A 20,714-nucleotide genomic window follows, 5' to 3' on the forward strand; every position below is an offset into this window, starting at 1 on the left:
TGGAAACTTTCAGAAGCCACGTCAGTGTCGAGCAGTGGGGTCAAGTGTCTGAAACCCACCGTCTCACCCCAGGCCTGCTCCCCACGTCACCTCGCCATTCCTCAGGGCTGGAAAGCAGAAATTTCCCCACTCCCATGTCGGAGACCCTGACCTAGGTGGATCACATCGTGTTAGTAAACACATCTGCCTAACTGGGCTTATTTAAATCCAGTTTCTCATCAAAATCTCAACTTGTTCCAAGTTAGGAACCCAGCGGACACTTTGTAAAGGACGGTTCTGGCCAAGGACGGCGGCTGCATCTGAATCTCCAGGCCATCCACATGTCCCCACCTCCAGGAGATGCCTTTCCCCAGGGAAGTCCGGGAAGCACGCCCTTTCCAAATAAATGCACTTTGCTAACTAGGTCAGGCAGGAGTGCACACTACCCATCGTTTCTTGCTAGCTTAAAAAAAAGGCATAAGAGTGAAATGAAATAATTCACAAACACTGCACCCTGCACAGTGAATGAAGAGTGACTAGTTTCATGCTCAGAAGAATGTGGTTTCTGTTCAATGTCAAGCTGTTTCAGACGGGACATTCTGAAAACTCAATTGACAATACAACCTCATTAAAGATTCTATAACTACAACCAAAGGGGAGAGGAAGATGGGAGGAACTGGGAGATGGGGATTGACATGTATACACTATTCATAGTTTGTATAAAATAGATAACTAATGAGAACCTACTGTATAGCACAGGGAACTCTACTCAATGCTCTGTGGTGACCTGAATGGGAAGGAAATCCAAAAAAGAGGGGATATATGTGTATGTATAGCTGATTCACTTTGCTGTACAGCAGAAACTAACACAACGTTGTAAAACAGCTATACTCCAATAAAAATTAATTTAAAAATAAACAAATAAGAACTATGTTAACAACAACAACAAAAACAACTCCATAACTACAAAACTTTGGAAAAGACATTTCCAAAGTTGCTGCTTCACCCTGACCTGTGGTCAGAGGGGGGCACCCAGTGGGTGGCTCTCCAGGAGGCTGCCCAGGACAGGCTTCAGGCTTGGGATGGCAACCACACCCAAAGCATCCATGGGTGACAGAAGTTTCTAGAAACGTTTCAGCCACAGGGAGGGGATTACTCAGAGGCGAGGACATACATAATAAGGCTCTCCCAACTTGCAGACCAGAAACTCGAAGCTCCTGCTCCAGCTTGCCCAGCCTATCCCTGGCACCCTGGCCCCCTACCCTGCGAGGTCCCTGGGGCATCTCTCTGCTCTCTCCAAAAACCAGGAGAGCCACGCTGGGTAACCCCCCTCCCTCCCTCCCGCTCATGCACGGAACCCACCGTCAGTGGATTACAAGCCCCTCAGTCTTCAGTGGGAAACAATTTACTGCCTTCCTGGAGGTGCCTGCTGCCAGGCTACAAAGCCTCCCCCCACACCCCGACCCTGGCAGGAGCTGGCACCTGGCCAGCAGCACAGCCCGTGGACCACGTCTTCCCAGGCCAAGGGGACCTGCAACAGTTATTGCTCACTGGTGAGGGCGGAGCTGGGCCTGGCTTTCTGGAGGAGTCTAACAAGCTCTGCCACGCTTCCTTCCTCGGACTCAGCAATCCTACAAGTTCAAAAGGATGCCAGCCCAGGAATATTTATCTCCATGTCACTTGAACGAAAATAAAAATTTATAATCTAAATGTACACTCATCAGGAACTGGCTAAATAAGTAATATTACAGCACGCTCTGCCATCAAGTTAATGCTTGTTGACAAATACGGATGAACACAATATATTATTAAATGCAAAGAGGAGATGATAAAACAGCACTTAAACGTAAGCTCATTCATGTAAAAAAATAGCCAGGAAAGCTCAGGCCCAGAAGGGTGTGGGCACCATTGCTCCAAGCACTCGCTGGAGCTCAGTCCCTGATCCCAACAGGGCAGCATTACCTGCCTTTGCAGGGGAGCTCTCTGGGGCCAAGTGCACCTGATCTCGGAGCCCAGGGCACCAGGCAAGCTGGCCATGACCGCCTGTCGGAGGTGGAGAGGGGCCAGGTGCGGGAGGTGCTCAGTTCTGGGCAGGGGACTTCTGGGGCATCTTTAAATATTTTCTTTAGACTTTTCTGTATCTTCTAATTTTTTTACTTAGGAAATGCCTTTTTCAGTACTTTTCTTAAAAAACAATCATGTCATTTCCAAACAACAGCAGCTTCTCCAGATTCTTTCAGTCGTTTTGCCCCTAGGCCACCCCACAGCAAAGGGGAAGGTGGCCCCGAGTCCCCCCAAGTGCAGTCCTGCCATCCTCACGGCCGCATTCCAGTACTTCCGGTCCTCAGCCAGACCAGAATCTGCATCTTCAAATCCCCAGCACGACTCTGGTTACCCGTGTCTCCATGTCCCAGTCACACCACACTCCCCTCTGCATCTGTGCTGCTCTGCCCCGTCAACTCTGACCCGTCCATTTACCTACCAAGAGAGACGTAAATTAGTCTGGGTGCTGGGCCCAGCTGCCTGGGTTTGAGCTCTGGGTCCCCTTACCAGCTGTGATGACCCAGGCCAGCTGTTTAACCCCTCAGCCCCTCGGATTCTGAGCTGTAAGACAGAGCTGGCCTCAAAAAGTACGTGGGTTATTATGACACCACTTGGCATGATAGATGGTAACCACTAATGTCAGAGATGATATTAAAATCTACCACGGAATGGCCTGGGCCGTTTGCTTAGCCTTTAACGAGATCATCACACTGTAGCCGCCGAATCCTGCTGAGGGCAGCAGCCATAAAAAACCAATTCTGCCGGGACTTCCCTGGTGGCACAGTGGATAAGACTCCACCTGCTAATGCAGGGAACACGGGTTCGATCCCTGGTCCAGGAAGATCCCACATGCCGCGGAGCAACTAAGCCCGTACGCCACAACCACTGAAGCCCGTGCGCCTAGAGCCTGTGCTCCGCAACAAGAGAAGCCACCGCGATAAGCCCACGCGCTGCAACAAAGAGTAGCCCCCGCTCGCCGCAACTAGAGAGAGCCTGCGCACAGCAACGCAGACCCAACGCAGCCAAAAATTAATTAATTAATTAATTTTTTAAAAAACCACACACCAACTCCGCCAAGTTTCACGTTTTGCTCTTTCGACAACAACCTATCCCCAAAGAAACTGATCAGAGAGGGAAGGAGCTTTGTCCTTGGCGTCTGAGGAAATCCACCTCTTCCGCACACCTCCGAGCAGCACTGATCTCAGCCTGTGACTCTCATGTCCTGTCCTAAAAGATGTCACCCTGCAGGGTGGCACCTGCTTACCGGAGGACACCTTGGGACAGGTGTTGCTGATGAGAGCAGCTGCCTCATGCAGTGACCTAACATTCATACTCCACAGCAGAAAAGAGTAAGAAGACCCGTGGAAGGGAGGAGGGCGCTTGGGTTGCCCAGAGCCAACCTGTGAAAGCCAAGGCCAGGAGAGGCATCCCCTGGCCCTGCCGGCGCACCGGAGTGAGGCTCACACGGGGACAGCGGGAGCAGTGCCCACAGCTCCAGGCACCTCAGACACCTGCACTGGCTCAGTAATCACTTCCTTGATTTAACTCTAAAACATTCAGTCACTGGGATGAGTCAGCCGTGGCCGTCACCGAGAACGCTGTCTCTCAGAGAATATAAATCAAACGGCCCTCGCCAGTCTTGGATGCGGCTGCCGTTGGGTCACCGAGGTCTTACGTGGCTGGCTTAAGAGCCTCTGAAGAGATGAAGAGCCATTAGAGCCTATAACGGGGGAGGGGCTGGCACAGAGCGGTCCCCAACAGCCAGGCGCGGGGCCTCCCGAGCTGGGCCACGCACAGCTGCTGCCGTGCCTTGTTCTCCATCCCTCCGCCTCCACCCTCAGAGGCCCACGTCGTGCCAGCCCCGTGAGAGGCACACCCAACCCACAGCCCTGCTCCCATAACACCTGCGGTCCGGGGGGAAGAAAGCCCTGATCGACGGTCACACGAGGACCCAGGTGCAAATGCCCACGGGCTCTGTGCAAACAAGACAGAATCCAGGGGGGCAGGGCCAGCGGAGTGAGGTCAGTGCCGACCGGCCAGCTCTCCGTGCCGCTCTGGGCAGTGCTTCCCGCACCTGGAGAGCCAGGACGGGACCCTGGGGCCACCTGGGAGCCCAGACCTGAGGGGATGAAGTCATGCCCACCCTGGTGAGAGCCCCAGAACACTAAAACACGGAAGTAAACGCCCTCCAGTGTCCTCTCCTAACGGCAGCAAGGAGAACTCAAAGCCAAAAGAAAGCCCATGGGGCTGAGCAGCGCACCCCAGGACAGGTGAGCCCGGAAGCATGAAGACTGGAGCACACACCCCACGCCATGCCAGGTCCTTCCTAAGACCACAGCCACCAGCTTCCCCTCCACAGGTCCTGCCCACTCCAGGGTTCAGTTCCCCAAGTCCCCGGCTGTCTCTGCACCCCTCGCCTAGGGCCCCCCACGTCCCTGTACAGCTTGGCCGCCCCCTCCTGTCTCCCCTGCCATTCCCTGTCCGGAGAGTTCTCCAGCGGCCACAGGGATCAGCAGGTTGCCTCTGCTCACCGCTCAGACCTCACCTCTGCAGTTCCTTAGTCTCTCAAGGACAGTTCCTTCCCATGGGGAATTCTGGTGCCAGGGTGACGATGGTGAGTTTGAGTCCTGCTCAGACGAGTGAAGAACCTCAGGAAACAGGGTGCTATCCCATTTCTACCAGATCTCCAGCAGCTTCCTGGGCCTGTTTCCCCTGCCAGGGAGCTCTGAGCTGCCTCCCAGGAAAGAGCTTGAAAACACCCTCCACACAGCTCCTGCAGAAGCTGCCTGGTCATCCACGGGGGACTCCAAGAGCAACGTGAAGCCTGGGCTAACAGACACAGATTCTAAAGGACCAAACACACACGTGCACGTAAACACATCACACCTGCCCGCACGGGCACACCTGCCCACACAGAGACTGTGGAATTGGGTGAGAGTGGAGGCTGAGGTGGGCAGAGCCCCCGTGGGCCCCACTCTCCCGCCTCACGTGGGGACTGCTGAAGGTGACACACAGGCAACGAGAGGTCCTGGGATAGAGGGCAAGAGCGAAGCCCCAGAGCACAGGCCGGCCTGACCTTCTCAACCTGAAGGTCCCAGGATGGTCAGCAGAGTGTCCTCTTCAACTGCATCCGGGAGCAGTGCCTCCAGCCAGCCCGTGGCCAGGTCCGACCCCGTGCAGGGCAAGACAGGGCCACGGCCACACCGGCCTCACACCCACGACCGTGCACTGGCATCCGGATCTCCCTCCTCTCCCTGGAGTCACCAACGCAGCATGAGATGTCCTCTGGGGACTCGCAGGTCCCAAAAAATAGACTTGGATTTGGTGGTGCAGAATGATCCTTAATAACCACATGAAAATTAGGTGAGTTTCCAAATTGAGGCTTTAATTAAACACAACGACAATCCCCTCACACTCCTTAGGATGGCTACAATCAAAAAAACAGAAAACAAGCATTGGTGAGAATGTGGAACCCTGGTGCCCTGTTGGTGGGAATGTGAAATGGTGCAGCTGCTGTGGGAAACAGGGTGGAGGGTCCTCAAAACATGAAACACAGAACTGCCACATGATCTATTAATTCCACTTCCACTTATACGGCCAAATGAACTGAAAGTGAGGTCTCAAACAGATGTTTGCACATCCATGTTCATGGCAGCATTATTCACAAGCCAAAAGGTGGAAGCATCCCAAGTGTCCACTGATGAAGAAAATGTGATCTATCCATATGATATAATAGTATATTCTCCAGCAGGGAAAAAGGCTTTCAGCCCACATGCCTCAGACACCCCCGCCTGCTGCCCTTCCACGGTGGCCCAGCCAGGTGCACCATCACCACCCAGCACTGCACCTGGCACCCAGGGGCACCATGAGCCGACGAGGCAGTCACTCAAAGGTGTACAGAGCTGAAACTAACAAGAAAACACCAGTGTTTGGAGATACTCGGTCCTCAACCTTTCCACACCTCTTCTCTCCAGGACAGGAGAGTGACAGGAGAGGTACAACAGCTCCCCTGCACATGGAGAGAGGTGGAGGGTTGGGCGGCATCTGGAGCATCTGAGACAGCGCTGGAGCACCAGCAGCCCCCTTCTCTTCTAGTACCTCTGTCCCCACTGACTCGGCCCTTCGGCCGGTGCCACTCCACCGGAATGGACCTCTGCAGGTGGACAGCTCACCCAGTACTGCCATGTGGGAGCAGGGCTACGAGCTGTCTCCAGGTGTTTGAGTTCCAAGATAGGCCAGACCTTGGCCGAGAGACATAATGATACTTCTGAAAAGTGGGCTCCGATAGCCTACACAGCCAGCCAGCCAGGCCTGTCCCGCGTCCACCAGGTTCCCACTCCCTAGCTGCTCCACTCCCATCAAAGGCTGGGGAAGCTGAGTGCCAGGCAGGGTCAGGGGCCACGGTCCTGGTGACAGCCAGGCTCCGGGAGACTTCAAGAAGTGAGGACATCAGCAGAAGGCTTCTGGCCACCTTGCAAACTGAGGCTCACTCTTCCCACCAAAATCTCCTGGCCACACGCTCCAGGCTGACAGAGACCCACGGTCAGCTGGAATACATGTTTTCATAGGTGGTATGCGCAGTGTGTGGGTATGGTGTGTGTGATACGTGTACACTGTAAGTGCACTGTGGTGTGTGCACAGTGTGTGGTGTACGTGGGTTTACGTGGCGCGTGTGTGGTGCGTGTAGAGTGTGGGTGTGCATCTGCATGTGTGTATCCTGAAATAAAGTAAGAGCTGACTGAGAACCCTGGAGAGACCAGGGTAAGAGCTGACCACAGAGGTACACACGGATGCTGCTGGTTAAAAGAAAAGGAGGAGACCTGACTGGGTCACGGTTCTCATGGTTTGTTGGGAAAGAGACTTTCCCTCAGGGTAGGGTCTAGGAAAAGTTTCTGATACAGTCTTTACCTGTAAGGGGACGATATCAACAGTACCTCTGACGGAAAGTGTAACCACTTCCAAAAGCTTGTTCCTGCATTAAACCCACCTGCCCCCCCCCCCACACAGCCGAGAGTACAGCCAAATCCCACCCCAGAGGGGGCACTTCCACCAAAACCCAAGTTCACAGAATCCAGGGGTACGGCAGCCTGCACACCCAACCCGGTAAGAACGGGTAGGGGGGCTTCCCTGGTGGCGCAGTGGTTGAGAATCTGCCTGCCAATGCAGGGGACACGGGTTCGAGCCCCAGTCTGGGAAGATCCCATATGCCGCGGAGCAACTAGGCCCGTGAGCCACAATTACTGAGCCTGCGCGTCTGGAGCCTGTGCTCCGCAACAAGAGAGGCCGCGATAGTGAGAAGCCCGCGCACCGCGATGAAGAGTGGCCCCCACTTGCCGCAACTAGAGAAAGCCCTCCCACAGAAACGAAGACCCAACACACCCATAAATAATAAAATAAAATAAATTTAAAAAAGAACGGGTAGGGTAGGGAGGGAGTTGCTGGTGTAATACTCAGACCTTCTTTCAGGAAATCATATAGAACAAGCCAAAAACATCCATAAAGGAAACGAATCCGCTGGCCTGGCTGACACAAAGCTAATCTAGAGCCACACAGATGCTTCTCAAAACCCGTAGCCCCATTGAGGGGCTAAGACACTAAATCCCACAGAAACATATAAGCTGGAAAAGATGCGTCCCAGGTCCCAAGCCACAGCAGAAGAAGGGGCTTGAATCTAAAGTCCAACTGGGGTAGTTTGTTGAATTAAAAGGTCACATAAGCTAAACTGTGTCACTGGAGAGGACACAAAGAAGGTCTGTGACAGGACATAATCCAACCAGAGGCAGGGCCGGGACTGGGAACACGGGGGCACCAAGGCACCCAGAGCCAGGCTGCTGGGCCCTGCACCTGAAACCAGCAGCAGCCCGGCGAGCACCGGGGAGGGGGTTGGCTGCAGGGCCCTGCTCGCTTCTCCTGCTGGGCACCTGGGAAGGCGCTCCTCCTGCCCCGTTCACACTGTCCTCTGTCCTCTCCGACCTGCATGCCTGGGGCCCATGGCTGCTCGCCTGGCCCTGAACGCATGAGTGCCTCATGCACAGTGCACGCTCGGTCAGGTCCCTGGACAGGAAGAGATGCTGGACCAGGGATGACGGATCCTGCCCCCGAGCAGGGGGCTCCTTCTCAGTGCCGCTGAGGTCAGGGCAGAGCCCCAGCACACCTCCTGCTCCCACCGTACAAGTCCCCCGAGACACACCACCTCCTCCTTCCCTCCTATTGTTAAATCCTACTGTCCTTTGCAAGCCAGCAGGACTTCCAGCCGCTTCTGAGCTGCTCTAAACCACTGCAGCACCTGCAGTCTAGAAAGTGACGCAAAGCTCCATGCCAGGCCAGCAGTGGCAGCAGCGGAGTCCACGGGCACATTCACGGCCCCCCAACAGCATTCCAAGTTTGCACAAGCTACGTCTGCTTAAGCCCTCTAGGTACTTCTTACCTAAAGTTTGAATACCCCTGGTCTACATGACGCAATTTCACACTAGATTTTATATTTTCTTTGCTGCTCAGTAATGGTTTCGTTTATCTTGTCTCCATAGGTGATTGTGAAGCTCCTCTTAGCACAAAACCGCATCTTAATGGACCTACATTGGTTTCCTATGGCTGCTGTAAAATAATACCACAAACTTGGTGACTTAAAACAGCATAAATTTATTATCCCAACTGTTCTGGAGGTCAGAAATCTGACATGGGACTCACTGGGCTAGAATTCAAGAGCTGGCTGCATTCCTTCTGGAGGTTCTGTGAAGAATCATTACCTTGCCTTTTTTCAGCTTCCAAAGGCCTCCTGCATTCCTTGGCTGGTGGCTCATTCCTCTACCTTAAAGCTAGTAAAGAGCACAGGCCAAAGAGCCCACTTGAGCATAAGGTTTATTTTGAGCTGAAGGCAACTGAGAACAGCAGATACAAGAAGAGCTCCCTGCCCTCCCCCATTTGCCTAAAAGCAGGACATAAATTCTCTCTGTAAAAGTGTACCGGAGATGACACTGAGATGAGTGTGCATAATTAACCTTACTAAACATCCTTTATCTACCATATGCTTCCTAGTCACCTTCCCACAATTTACTATCCCTAGGGACCCAACCCCCCTTGGCTTTGTCTAGTCACTTCAAAATTTATTGCCCTTTGTTAAAGTGATATATAAGCCCCAAGTCTAACTGCTTCTTTGGGTTTTTACTTCTTCTGTGTGAAGCCCCCTGTGCATATAACAATATTAAATTTTGTATGCCTTTCTCCCCATTAATCTGTTGTCAGTTTAATTCACAGGCCCCAATCACCGAACCTAAGAGCAGAGGAAAAGTTTTTCCTCTCCTACGCCAGCAGCACAGCATCTTCTCTCCTCTCTGCCCTTCTGACTCTCTTATTACAATCCTGTGATTACATTGAGGGCTTACCCAGATAAACCAGGATAATCTCCCTATCTCAAGATCCTTAACTTAAATCACATCTGCAAAGTCCCTTTACCGTGTAAGGCAACACAGTCACTCCAGGGACTAGAATGTGGACGTGTTTAGGGACCTGCAGACCCCCTAGCAGAGCCCTACTGCCATTCAGTAATGTGGCCCTACAGGGCACAACTCCTGATCTTTCTCCTAGAAAAAAATTAGGTTTTTAGGTGGTCTCGCAATTTCTTGATACTGAAAAGTAATTAAGATTTACTTTTTTAATACTGGGAGGTCCAAACAAGACCCATCTGCCTTTCAGGGCTGAGTTAGCCAGCTGGCCTGAGAGTTAAGAGTCCACGTAGGTGCCGTGTTGGATGGGGGCGGCTGAGAGGGGAAACCGCCACTCCTGCACACCCTCCATGAGGTCAGACAGAGCTGGAGATGCCAACACAGAAATCCAGGCTAGGAAAAGTCAGGATGAGGGCAATCGTAAAGTAGCATGTATTTTAAGAATGCTGGTTGAATAAAAATGCAAATGATTGTTAATAGGAACTAGAAAATAAGAAGGAAACCACACATTCCAAGGTAATCTTGACTTGATGAGTCATTCAGATGCAAATTTTATCCCAATTTTGGAAGGATTACAAACACCCCCATTCACAGCCCTATTCCTATGTTAATTCTAATCTCAGAACTCTCCCTCCACAGTTCCCAGCCTGGGCACTTTCCCGCCACTGTCTCTTTTTATGAGGCCCTTAAGCACAGGCAGCTTTTTCAAGCTGGCACGGCAGAGTTTCTGGTGTGTCTCTGGCCACCCCGCACCCCGCCCCATCCCGGACCCCCAGAGACAGAGCCCTCCCCAGTTTTTGGACTTTCACACACTTGAGTCCTACTGGACTCAAGGCCCGTGGCCTTCATCGGCTTCTTACCAAGCACATAGGAAAGGGAGAAACCAAGAGACCTAAGCAATCCAAACAATAAAGGGAGGTGACAAACACTCCCTGCCCTATATCCACATCTGCTGTGACACGTCCACAGGGACCTGAATCAGCTGCCCAGGAAAAGGACCCAGGAGCCTGTCCTGGCCAGCAGAGTACCTGCCCTGCATCACAGCCTCAGCCCTGGACACCTGCTGACCTACTGGATGGACAGATGGACTTCTCACAGACAAACTCCTCCAGTCCTCTAGAAGAGTGACTGGTCATTCAGGCCCTGGTCACTCGGGTGGGGGGATAGAAGGACACCTGCCTGCTTACTCAGCCCGCTCCCATTCAACTGAGCCGTGAGAAGCGGGAAAACAAAACCCCATCGGCACGAATAATAAGAAAATGCTGGGATGCACTAAGTACTCAGCCTTACTGTACACATCTCCTTGTCAATGAAATGGGGATGACTGGAACTCATCCCAATTACTGAGAGGATTAAACAAGGTGCCACATGTCAGGCACTCAGAACTAAAAAACCAAACTCTGATGTTTATACATTCTTCTACCCGGTAGTTTATAGATCCTTCTGGACTCTTCTAGTAGTAAATAACAAATCATACCACCTGGAAAAAAGGAAGAAAAGAAAATGCTGAGCCTCTTGGCAGCAAATCCTAAAGAGCCAAGCCCCTGCCGCCCGGCCCAGCGGCCTCCCCTCTCCCAGGGCCACACTCGCCGGCCGGCTCCCTGACCCCACCCTGGCCACTGGCAGGACGGCGCTCAGGATGCGGTCTGGCCCGGCCGCCCCATCCTCACGGGGAGCTCTGCTGCCCAGGGCGTCTGTTCTGACACCTGGGTCTCCAGGGTGCAGCCCGGGTGGGCCCACAGGGACAGGCCGCGGGCAGCTGGGCCCACAGGGGCCACGACAAGGCGCCGTTCAGCAGCGGGACAAGGCCCCGCAGTGAGCCTCCCTCGGGCCATGGAACACGCTTGCCCCATTCTTGTCCCTTTCAATGGCCGGCTGTGCTCCAGCGATGTGGGCCTGATTGTTCTCCTGTGTGGGCTCATTCAGGGGGGCGGGCAGGGCCAGCCCAGGCCAAGGGAGGAGCCAGGAGCTCCTGTCCCCAAGGAGAAAGGCCCTTAGAGCCCTGCAGGGAGGGGGGAGGGGTCCTGCCGAGGGCGGGCCCCTCGGTGCCCAGGGATCACACAGGCCTGGCCACGCAGTCACCGAGGGCCTCTGGGCTCCGGGGCGAGGATGGGGAGCTGCCCTTCTTCCTGGCTCCCCTGCAGGGCCCCGGGCAAGCCCCTCAGCCCCTCCGAGAGCCAGTGTCCGGCCTTGAAAACAGGGAGAGTCGCGGCATCTGGTCGTGTGGTGGCTGCAAGGTGGCAGCGAGGGAGAACGGGGACGTGGTGTGCGCAGAGCACCTCTGCACCGCTGGCCAGACACCAACGCGGGAAGAAGTGCTGGTGAAGGAGCGCCTCTTCGTCTCCTGACCACTGCCCGTGGGCACATCCTCCCACGAGTGGGCCTCACCCTGGGACCGCCACGCCGTCTGTGGGGTTGGCTGGGCGGGGGCACACGAGCACCAGTGCAGCACTGGCCGTCCCCCACGGGGCCCGAAAGGGGGCACAGCGTGGGGATGGTGGTGCCCACACACGGTCGTGAACAAACGCGAGGAGATGGGCAGACACCGCAGGCTCAGCCTCCCAGACACGGCTTCCAGCCGGCACCCAGCACCACACCAACCTCCCCCTTCCCCAAAATGCAGCACCTGCACCTCTGCTGCTGCCATGAGCAACTCTGGGCTCCATGAGGGGAGGACACGGGCCTGGGACACAGCGGTATCTGGTGACAGTGGGCGCCAACCCACACGTGCTGCCTGCAACAGGCACAGACTCCGGTGTCTACCTCTGGCTATGCGGCCACCAGGACGGAGGACTGGCTGACAAGTCCTGGGCTGAAGGAAGCTGGGCCGTGATGTGGGCAGACACAGACGACTACCACGCACACTGGGTGTCTGAGCCTCAGTCATAAGCTGGATTGGGACTGGCCGCACCCATCTGACGGACGGAGCTACACTGTATGAGAAGTCCATGCCCTGCCCGGGCAGGACAGCAACTTGCTCTGTCCCAGACCTCAATTCTAAAATCCCTTAAACGCAGCAACGAGGTCCATCCCACCTGCTGAAACAAACAGCGCCCAGGAAGCTGCCAGCACGATGGCCTTCGCCCTTTCTAACTGGACGGTTCCTAATGAGCCACAGAGGCAGCGGGAGGGGGTCAGTCTGCGCTAGATGCAGTAAGACTGTGACAAGGGGCGGTGATGCAGACTCTGCAGGGAGCAGCCCCACCTGATCCCAGGCACCTGTCCCGTGACCTCTCACACCTTCCTCCCCCTCAGAGCCTTTGGTGACAATGCCCTGAGCAGCAGGCTTGGAGACAAGACGCAGGAGAAGCAGGAGGGCCACAGCTGGGATGGGCTCTGGGAACGCCACGCCCTGGGATGGCTTGGGGACGACTTTCAGAGCCTCCCAGGGCCTTGTGATGGTTCCCATCAGAAGTCCAAAAAGACATGCTCCGTGACTTGGCCGATGGAGCCAGGTGACTGTGACGCTCAGCTAGTGACAGAGCTGGGCTCATGAAATTAGGGAAAATATTAATCCAACCCATCATGAGTTAAAAGCTGCTCCAGTCAAACCAGCATTATGAAAACACTTTATTCTGTTCATGAGAAACACGAACGTTTCTGGCTTTAAAGATATTTTGAGGCAATGGACTGAAATATTCTTTATACTCATTGACTAGAATTATATGTAATTTATGTGTTGTAGTCTGCAACATGCTTTACAATTTTAGAATATTTTCATAGACTTATAATATATGAGCTATCTGTTTTAAAGAACAGGGTTTCTTTGAATCCTTTAAGGTCTGTTTGCTGAGAGTCAAAACCACTCTGGTCTGTAAATTGCCTACAAAGATGATTAGCTCTGAAGGCAATTTTCTTAAAGTAGCAGTAATATTAAAAGAAACACTTGGGGGCTTCCCTGGTGGCGCAGTGGTTAAGAATCCGCCTGCCAATGCAGGAGACACGGGTTCGAGCCCTGGTCTGGGAAGATCCCACATGCCACAGAGCAACTAAGCCCGAGCGCCACAACTACTGAGCCTGCGCTCTAGAGCCCACGAGCCACAACTACTGAGTCCGTGTGCCGCAACTACTGAAGTCCACATGTCCTAGAGCCCGTGCTCTGTAACAAGAGAAGCCACCGCAATGAGAAGCCCGTGCACCACAATGAAGAGTAGCCCCCGCTCCCCGCAACTAGAGAAAGCCCGTGTGCAGCAATGAAGACCCAACACAGCCAAAAATAAATTAATGAATTTTTAAAAATTTTTTTAAAAATAAAATCTGTATCTTAAAAAAAAAAGAAACACTTGAGGAAACACTTTTCTTCTGTGATTAAAGAGTTCACAAAAAAATTAAGGTACCAAACAAGAAGCTAAGGGTTTCAAATGGCAGCCTTTGCCTTCCACAAATAACAAGATGCAAAATTTAATTCCGCTTCCACTGAAAAGGTGCTCCTATGATCAGCACTAGCTCAGCAGACCAATCTCAAGATCTTTGCAGCCCACCGCAGACCTCAGGCCCCAGAGTGCATCAATGGGTCAATTCAGTTTATGGTAAACAGCGAGAGAAGTGTCTATTTTTATAAACCTATTTACAGGTACTTGCACCTTTACAAAAAGTTAGCAGAGAACCAAATGCACAAATTTAGGTCCAGTGAAAACCAGCTGACCCATGTTCAAGCTCACCACATCTTAGCATCAATTTTAAGCATGAATTCAACCTTATTTGGCTCAAGAATGCTCCGTATAATAATTCTGCAGTCAGTGCATGGCCTTGGTCACAGCTGCCAAGAGCCAGCTAGGGTGAGGAAAAGCACCAGGGACAAACCAGCCTGCCTTCAGTCTCACCAAGAACAGTCCAGACAGACAACGGAGGCCCAGTGGTTCATCACCTGCCCTCTGACCCGACCCTCCCTGTGTGGGCCACCCAGGACATGGGGCTTCTCTCCTATAGCCCCTCACCTGCACACACCCTACACACTGCTGTTCCCAGCCACGCTGACCCCTTTGGCCCTGTCCTCTGCTCGGGCACCTTCCACATATCAGCCACTGAGGGCATCCTCCACACCCTTCAAATGTGGCCCAATACCCTCTGGGTAACATGTCCCTGATTTTCCAGAAAAAAAGGAGGCCACGATGGACAGACCATCATGGGGGCTCTCAGGGGGTCTGCCTGGTGGACATGCCATCTTGGGTACTCTCAGGGGGGGGTCTGTGCAATGGACAGGCCACCCTGGGGACTTTTGGGGGTATGAGTGGTGGATGGGCCATCATCCAGTTGGGGGAAACATGAGTTTCCAGGTAGACAACCCAAAGGTGCTGAGGCGAGGGCCCAGCATACCAGGGCCAAAGCCAGAAGAGAGATGTGGCCAGAATGCTGATACCGAAACGGTGACCCTGGGCTCTGGCCACAGTGCCTGGGGCCAGGCTGTGTCAGGATGCCCCGGCCACGAGAAGGGGGCAAAGGGAGCCCAGAGGCAGGAAGAGTGAGAGGGCACAAATCACCTCCCGCCCAGAACTAGGGGTTCCTTCTCAGGACCGTAGGGTCCCAAACGCCTGGCCCCCTCAGCCCACCTGCCATCAAGGCTGCTTCCTGTGGGCATAACCCCTGGGTCGCTCTCACCATTTGCACCTCCACACCAGGCCAGTGCTTTCTGTTTTCAGCTTTCCTACCTGGACCTGCACTAAAATCCCATTAAACTGTGTCCTCTGATCAGCAACGCAGCACCAAGCTCCACCGCTGGGACAAAGGGCTGGGGGCTGGCAGTAGGGTGACTTCCTCACGCGGGGGGCTATCACCCAGCAGGGCAGGGAGGAGGCAGACGTGGGGGACCGACAGTGCCTCCCGGGGCACACGCCCCACAGCTGGGTTTAAACGTCTCTCTTCCCCACTGGACACGCAGCTCGATGTGCACATGCCCGAACCGTGCAGGTATGGACTTGTTGACTGTCACAGGCGAGGCTGGCGAGCTCGCATGTTACTAATGCCCCCTCCCCGGCCAGGCCACCGGGAGCGCGTCACACGTCCTTCCCACCCTTGCCGGCCACAGTCTCTGGACCCCAACTAGGTTTACTTCCCCTGTGTGGCCTGGGTCATGGTCAGTGCCACAGCAATGGGAGGGGCTCCGTGGGACAGAGGCCTAGGAGCTGCCCGGCACCCACCCACAGCCCCACCGGCGCAGAAGGAGTGGCTTCATGTTCTCTCAAGCTCCCCAGTGTCTATTAAACGTAAACAGCTCTGCAAGGAGCACTGAACTTCTTACTTGGTCACAGCAGCACAGGAGGAGTTATAAGGAGGCCAAGTGCCTGCAGAATCTCCGGAGCGGGGTGCTTGCAGCAAGGAGAAGCGAGTGCCAGCGCGATCTGAAACATCAGAAGAAACTGCCCGGCCGGGGCCACCTCCTCTGCTGGCTGGAAATACGGAGTCCAAAGTGAAATTTGGAAAGACAGATGAGTTTCACTTCTGCAGGCACCCAACAGCTGGCAAAGAATCAGCACCACACACCCACCCTCCCCGCCTCGAGCTCTTGTGTCAAAACCCACTCGTGGGGGTTTATGATCCACGCAGGCCTGGAGGGGATCAGCACTAGACACTGCCCGGCATGGCCGGAGTCCTTGGCCCACCCTCCTCACCCCTTCCCAGTAAGGAAGCAGACAGACCACCAGGCACCGACCCTGGATCAGCCCTGGGACCTGGTTCAAGTGCACCAGGCAAACACCCACCCCTCGGTGTGCCAGGACTGTCTGCAAACCCTGTCACGAGCAGCGAAGCCCGAGTCTAGAGGACCCGAGTCGCCCAGGAGGAGCACGGCTAACAGCGGGCAGATGCCACCCCTGCAGCAGCACCCACTGCTCCCCAACCTCCTCCCTCCTTCCCACGGGACCGGCTCCCGGACCTCCACCCACAGGAAGCCCCTGGTTCACCTTCCACTGACTGCACAGCAGATGTGCACGGTCCACTCGTTCCCGCAGAGCCTCCAGCCACCCAGGTGTCTGGGGGACAAATGAGCCCGCCTGCACGGTGTATCCTGCACCCCACCCACCCGTGGCTGCCACCCGAGGAGCAGGCTGGGCCACCAGCAGCTGCCAAAGGAGGACCTTGGCAAGGCAGAGTGACAGGACAGCCCCAGGCCTGCAGCACCTACGCCCTCCCCCCGCCCCACCCCACCCCCTCCTCTGCTGAGCCCAGCTTCCTTATGTGAGTCTGTTGTCATCCTGTGTGGGGTGAGGTGCGTGCAGCTCAAGGCACACCTCCACCTGCAGTGTGGGCGGGGCTAGGGCCACAAGAGGGTCAGCACAGACCCTGACCACACCAGGCTCCCAGTGTGGGTAGAGTCAGGCCAGCTTGGGCAGCACAGTGGGAGCTTGGGCACAGAGGGTGTTTGGGGGACACAGAGGACACATGGGGAAACAGAGCACTGCTGCTCAGAGGGCCCGAGTCAGTGCCCAGGTGTGAGCTCCTGAGGGCAGCCGTCAGACACAGGGTACCTGGGAACAGCCGCATTCACACGCGCCAAGGGCACATGCACCCCGCCACGTACACACACGCCCCACCAAGTGCAGAGTACTAGCACCCACACCCAGAGAAAAGCCACACCATGGCAAGTCCCCGACACAATGGTGGAGCCAGTGCAATGTATTATCTTTTCACTCCCCCATGATAAACTTGTTCTCTGTTTAGTGCCTTTTCCCTTGGACACTACTATTTCACTTGTTTAATGATCTTTAAAAATTCTGCACGCGCAGAGGGGTAATTTTATGCAATGCGATGGTCGTTGTGTCCTTTTCCACCTGGCCCTCCCTCCAACCTCCACCATACCTTTGTGCCCATTGCCCCTGGCAGCACAGCCACCGTGTGTCCACCCAAATCTTCCTCTGCCCAGGAGCCATGAGACCCACGTAAATGTGGACACACAGTCATGAGTGCATATATAAGAACAGTCGTGTAACATCTCACTGTGAACACAGAGCTCAGCAAGGGGGGGGGGGTTCCTTCATCAGCTATCGAAACACACTGTACATACAGCTGCTACCAATGTAAAGGTGGAAAATGGAAGACAAACAGGCCAGTGGTATGGAATGGAGAATCCCTGAAGGGAACCAGTTTACATGAGACCATACTATACCACAGAGCTGAAGTTCAGTTCATTGATCAAAGGATGGATTACTGAATAATCAGTGCTGGTACACTGGAAGGAAATAAAACCGGACTCCCCTCCCTCAAGCATCTTACTCTATATTATGCAAAAGCATTTTAGACACGCTCAAGACCAGAATTTATACACAAAACAATAAAATACCTGCCAGGAAATCAAGAGACAGACTGTGCAATCTTCCTAATGAACATGGGTACCTAGAAGTCATAAAAGGAAAGAAAGACATATTCGACAATAAAATGATTTAATCTTGATGACACGTTAATAAAAGTAATTAGCAAACAACAGAACTGGGAATAAATGTTTTCTAGGCAGAAAATCAACACCATTTGTAACAAATAAACAGCCCCTACAAATGGATAAGGGAGGGGGAAACACCCTGAGAGAAACAGGGGCAAAGAACACTAACAGGCATTTCACAGACGGAGGGATCTTTTGAGCAAAGATCCTAAACTCACCAGATTCAAGGAGACACATGTCAAGGAACAAAGCTGCAGCTCTGCCCCTCTCAGACTGACAAAGTCGAAAAGACTGCTCATGCCCGCCGCCGAGGCAGCGTGCAGGATCAGGGTACACACGCATCCAAGCAGGGAAGAGACGGGCTGCTAGATCTTTTTGAAAAGTTATCTGGCACGATCTACGAAACAAAGAGACACACACCCTGCCCCAGCAGTGCCACTCCCTGAAATCCATGCCTGAATAACAGCCCCATGCGTGTGGCTGGGGTATTTACGGTAGCACTGTTTACACTGGCTGTGTTCTTTTCCTGTGGCGGCTCTAACAAATGACCATAAACCGGGTGGCTTAGAACAACAGAAATCTATTCTCTCACAGTTCTGGAGGCCAGAAGTCTGCAATCAGCTTCACTGGGCTGAAATCACAGTGTCAGCAGGGCCGCACTCCCTCTGGAGACTCTGAGGGAGAATCCTTCCTTGCCTCGCCCAGCTTTTGGTGGTTTGTGGCATTCCTTCGTTTGTGGCCACTGTATTCGTCAGAGTCCCCAGAGAAACAGAATCAATAGGATGTGTATATACAGAGAAAGAGATTTATTATAATGAATCTGATCACATGACCATGGAGGCTGGAGAGCCCTGAGATTTACAGTCAGCAAGCTGGACCCAGGAGAGCCGAGGGGACAAGTTCCATCTCTGAAGACAGGAGAAGACCAATGTCCCAGCTCAAAGACAGCCTGGCAGAGAGAGGGAATTCTCCCTTACTCCGCCTTTCTCCTCTATTCAGGCCCTCAACTGATTGGATGAGGCCCTCCCACACGGGGGAGGACAATCTGCTTTAGTCTGTCTATAGATCCAAATGCTAATCCCACCCAGACACGCCCAGGATCAGGTTTGACTACGTATCTGGGCACCCATGGTACAGTCAAGCTGACACACAGAATCAGCCATCACACCCACATCACTCTTAATCTCTGCTTCCATCTTCACATCACCTTCTCCTCTAGTCTTTCACATCTCCCCTGCCTCCCTCTCATAAGGACACGTGTGATGGCATTTAGGGCCCATCAGATAACCCAGGATCACCTCCTCCTGCAAGATTCTTAACTGAATCACATCTGCAAAGATCCCATCACTAGAAAAGGTAACACGCAGAAGTTCCAGGGATTAGAATCTGACTTCTTTGGGGGCCATTCTTCAGCCTACTACATAGAACCAAAAAAGCCATCTTGGAGCCTGAGTGAGTGTCTCCACGTGGGGCCTGATCCAAGTTCATCATGAACACTGACCAGTCGGTAATTAACCCACCGCCCCCCCGGCCCCAAACATGGCCAAGAAGACAAAGACACACGATCTTGTCTCCATAATGAACACAGCTGGGCCTCTCTCAGGTTCTAGTGAGGATACTTTGCTGCCCATGGCATTTTCCTGCAAAAATGAGTGCCCCCTTTGACTCAAAGGCATGGGCCATCCGAGACCCTGGAGAGCCATGTCTTTCCAACGAGGCAGCAAAACAAGGCAATGAAGGCATGAAGAGTATCTGTACAGGGCTTACATAGAAGGATGGAGGCACCCCCTTTCCAAACCCACCTTCTCCTCCCCAAACCAAGCTGGGCAGAGTCCTCAGAGCCAGCCATGCCAGGGATGGGGGGGGCGGGCTCTGCCTCACCCACATTCCTGCCGCTCTCTCCCCGCCTCCAGACAGCTTAAGGCCCCGCCACTCACACCGAGGGGCTCAGCTGGACAAGACTCACATCCCCGCGTGCCACCCACATCCTCTTCCTTCCCGTAGAGCCACCTGTCCGAGTCTCCCATCAAGGGCTATCTCACCCCAGGGGCCCACCCTCGTGTCCCCCCCCCAGGCCAGCCTCACCGATGGACGCATGCTTGAGGGACATCTCCAGGCAAGGCAGCCTGCTCTCTGGGAGAACTTGCTGCTGAGCTTCAGCTGGGAACGACCCCTCGGGGCCACTCCTTGGACATCTCACCAACTCCAGGCGTAGGCTCCTAGGGCCTCCTCCCCTCCAAACTTCACGTGTCCCCAAGCCACACTCCCCGTCTCCCAAGGTAAGGATGCCTCCTAGACAGCCTGGGTGGAGCTGGCCTGTAAGTGGACCCTCCATCCTTAAAGTTGCTCAGACAAAACCTCAGTGTGTCCTCGGCCCCCACCCCATCCCCGATCCAACCTGGCAGCAAGTCCCCTCAGCTCCACCTCCAAATAAATGCCCAATCGGGCCATCCTCCCACCCCTACTGCTATACTCTGGCCCAAGCCACCACGTCTCTCCCTGGATCGCCTCACAGCCTCCTAACAGGGTGCCCTGTTCTACCTTCCAGGGTCCATTCTTCCTAGAGGCCTGTGGTCCTGTCCAAACCCTTGGCTCCCAGGGCTCCCATCTCAGCATCCCTGAGCACAGATAAACTCACCATCTACCTGCCTCTTCTCCTCTCACCTGTCCCTCCTGCACACTCCTGCCTCAGGACCTTTGCACCTGCTGTCCCCTTTGCTTGGAACACTCCTCCCCAAACCCAGGCCCAGCTCCTGTCTTTTCTCAACGAACTGCCCCTTCTCTGCTTGACTTCTCTTCTTTGCACCCACCACCATCTCACCCCCCCATATCTGACTTACTGATCCTCTTTGTGGTCCGTCCTCCCCAACACGAGAAAG

General features: G+C 54.1%; 1 protein-coding gene and 1 long non-coding RNA gene across 10 annotated transcripts in view; one reads left to right on the forward strand and one right to left on the reverse strand.

Annotated features, from left to right (window-relative positions):
* The window catches only part of SEMA4D (semaphorin 4D), a gene marked incomplete at its 3' end in the record, with an annotated part of 122,311 nt that overhangs the window by 61,042 nt on the left and 40,555 nt on the right, over positions 1 to 20,714 (reverse strand). The window contains exons 1-2 of one of the 9 annotated variants that reach the window (XM_082403372.1): positions 16,364 to 16,489; positions 15,703 to 15,850 (exon numbers count right to left, since the gene is read on the reverse strand). The exons of 6 other annotated variants lie outside the window; for them this stretch is intronic. Of the gene's footprint in view, positions 1 to 15,702; positions 15,851 to 16,363; positions 16,490 to 18,053; positions 18,372 to 20,714 lie in introns of those variants that run through there. 2 more of the 9 variants (XM_082403373.1, XM_082403376.1) reach the window with 2 other exon arrangements.
* Positions 3,091 to 7,728, forward strand: LOC309633981. Its single transcript, XR_014247806.1, has 2 exons — positions 3,091 to 7,152; positions 7,458 to 7,728. It is a non-coding gene; the product is annotated as an uncharacterized lncRNA (long non-coding RNA).

This window comes from Balaenoptera borealis (assembly GCF_965194805.1).
Source record: "Balaenoptera borealis genome assembly, chromosome: 8".
In the NCBI taxonomy this organism is placed as follows: Eukaryota; Metazoa; Chordata; class Mammalia; order Artiodactyla; family Balaenopteridae; genus Balaenoptera; species Balaenoptera borealis.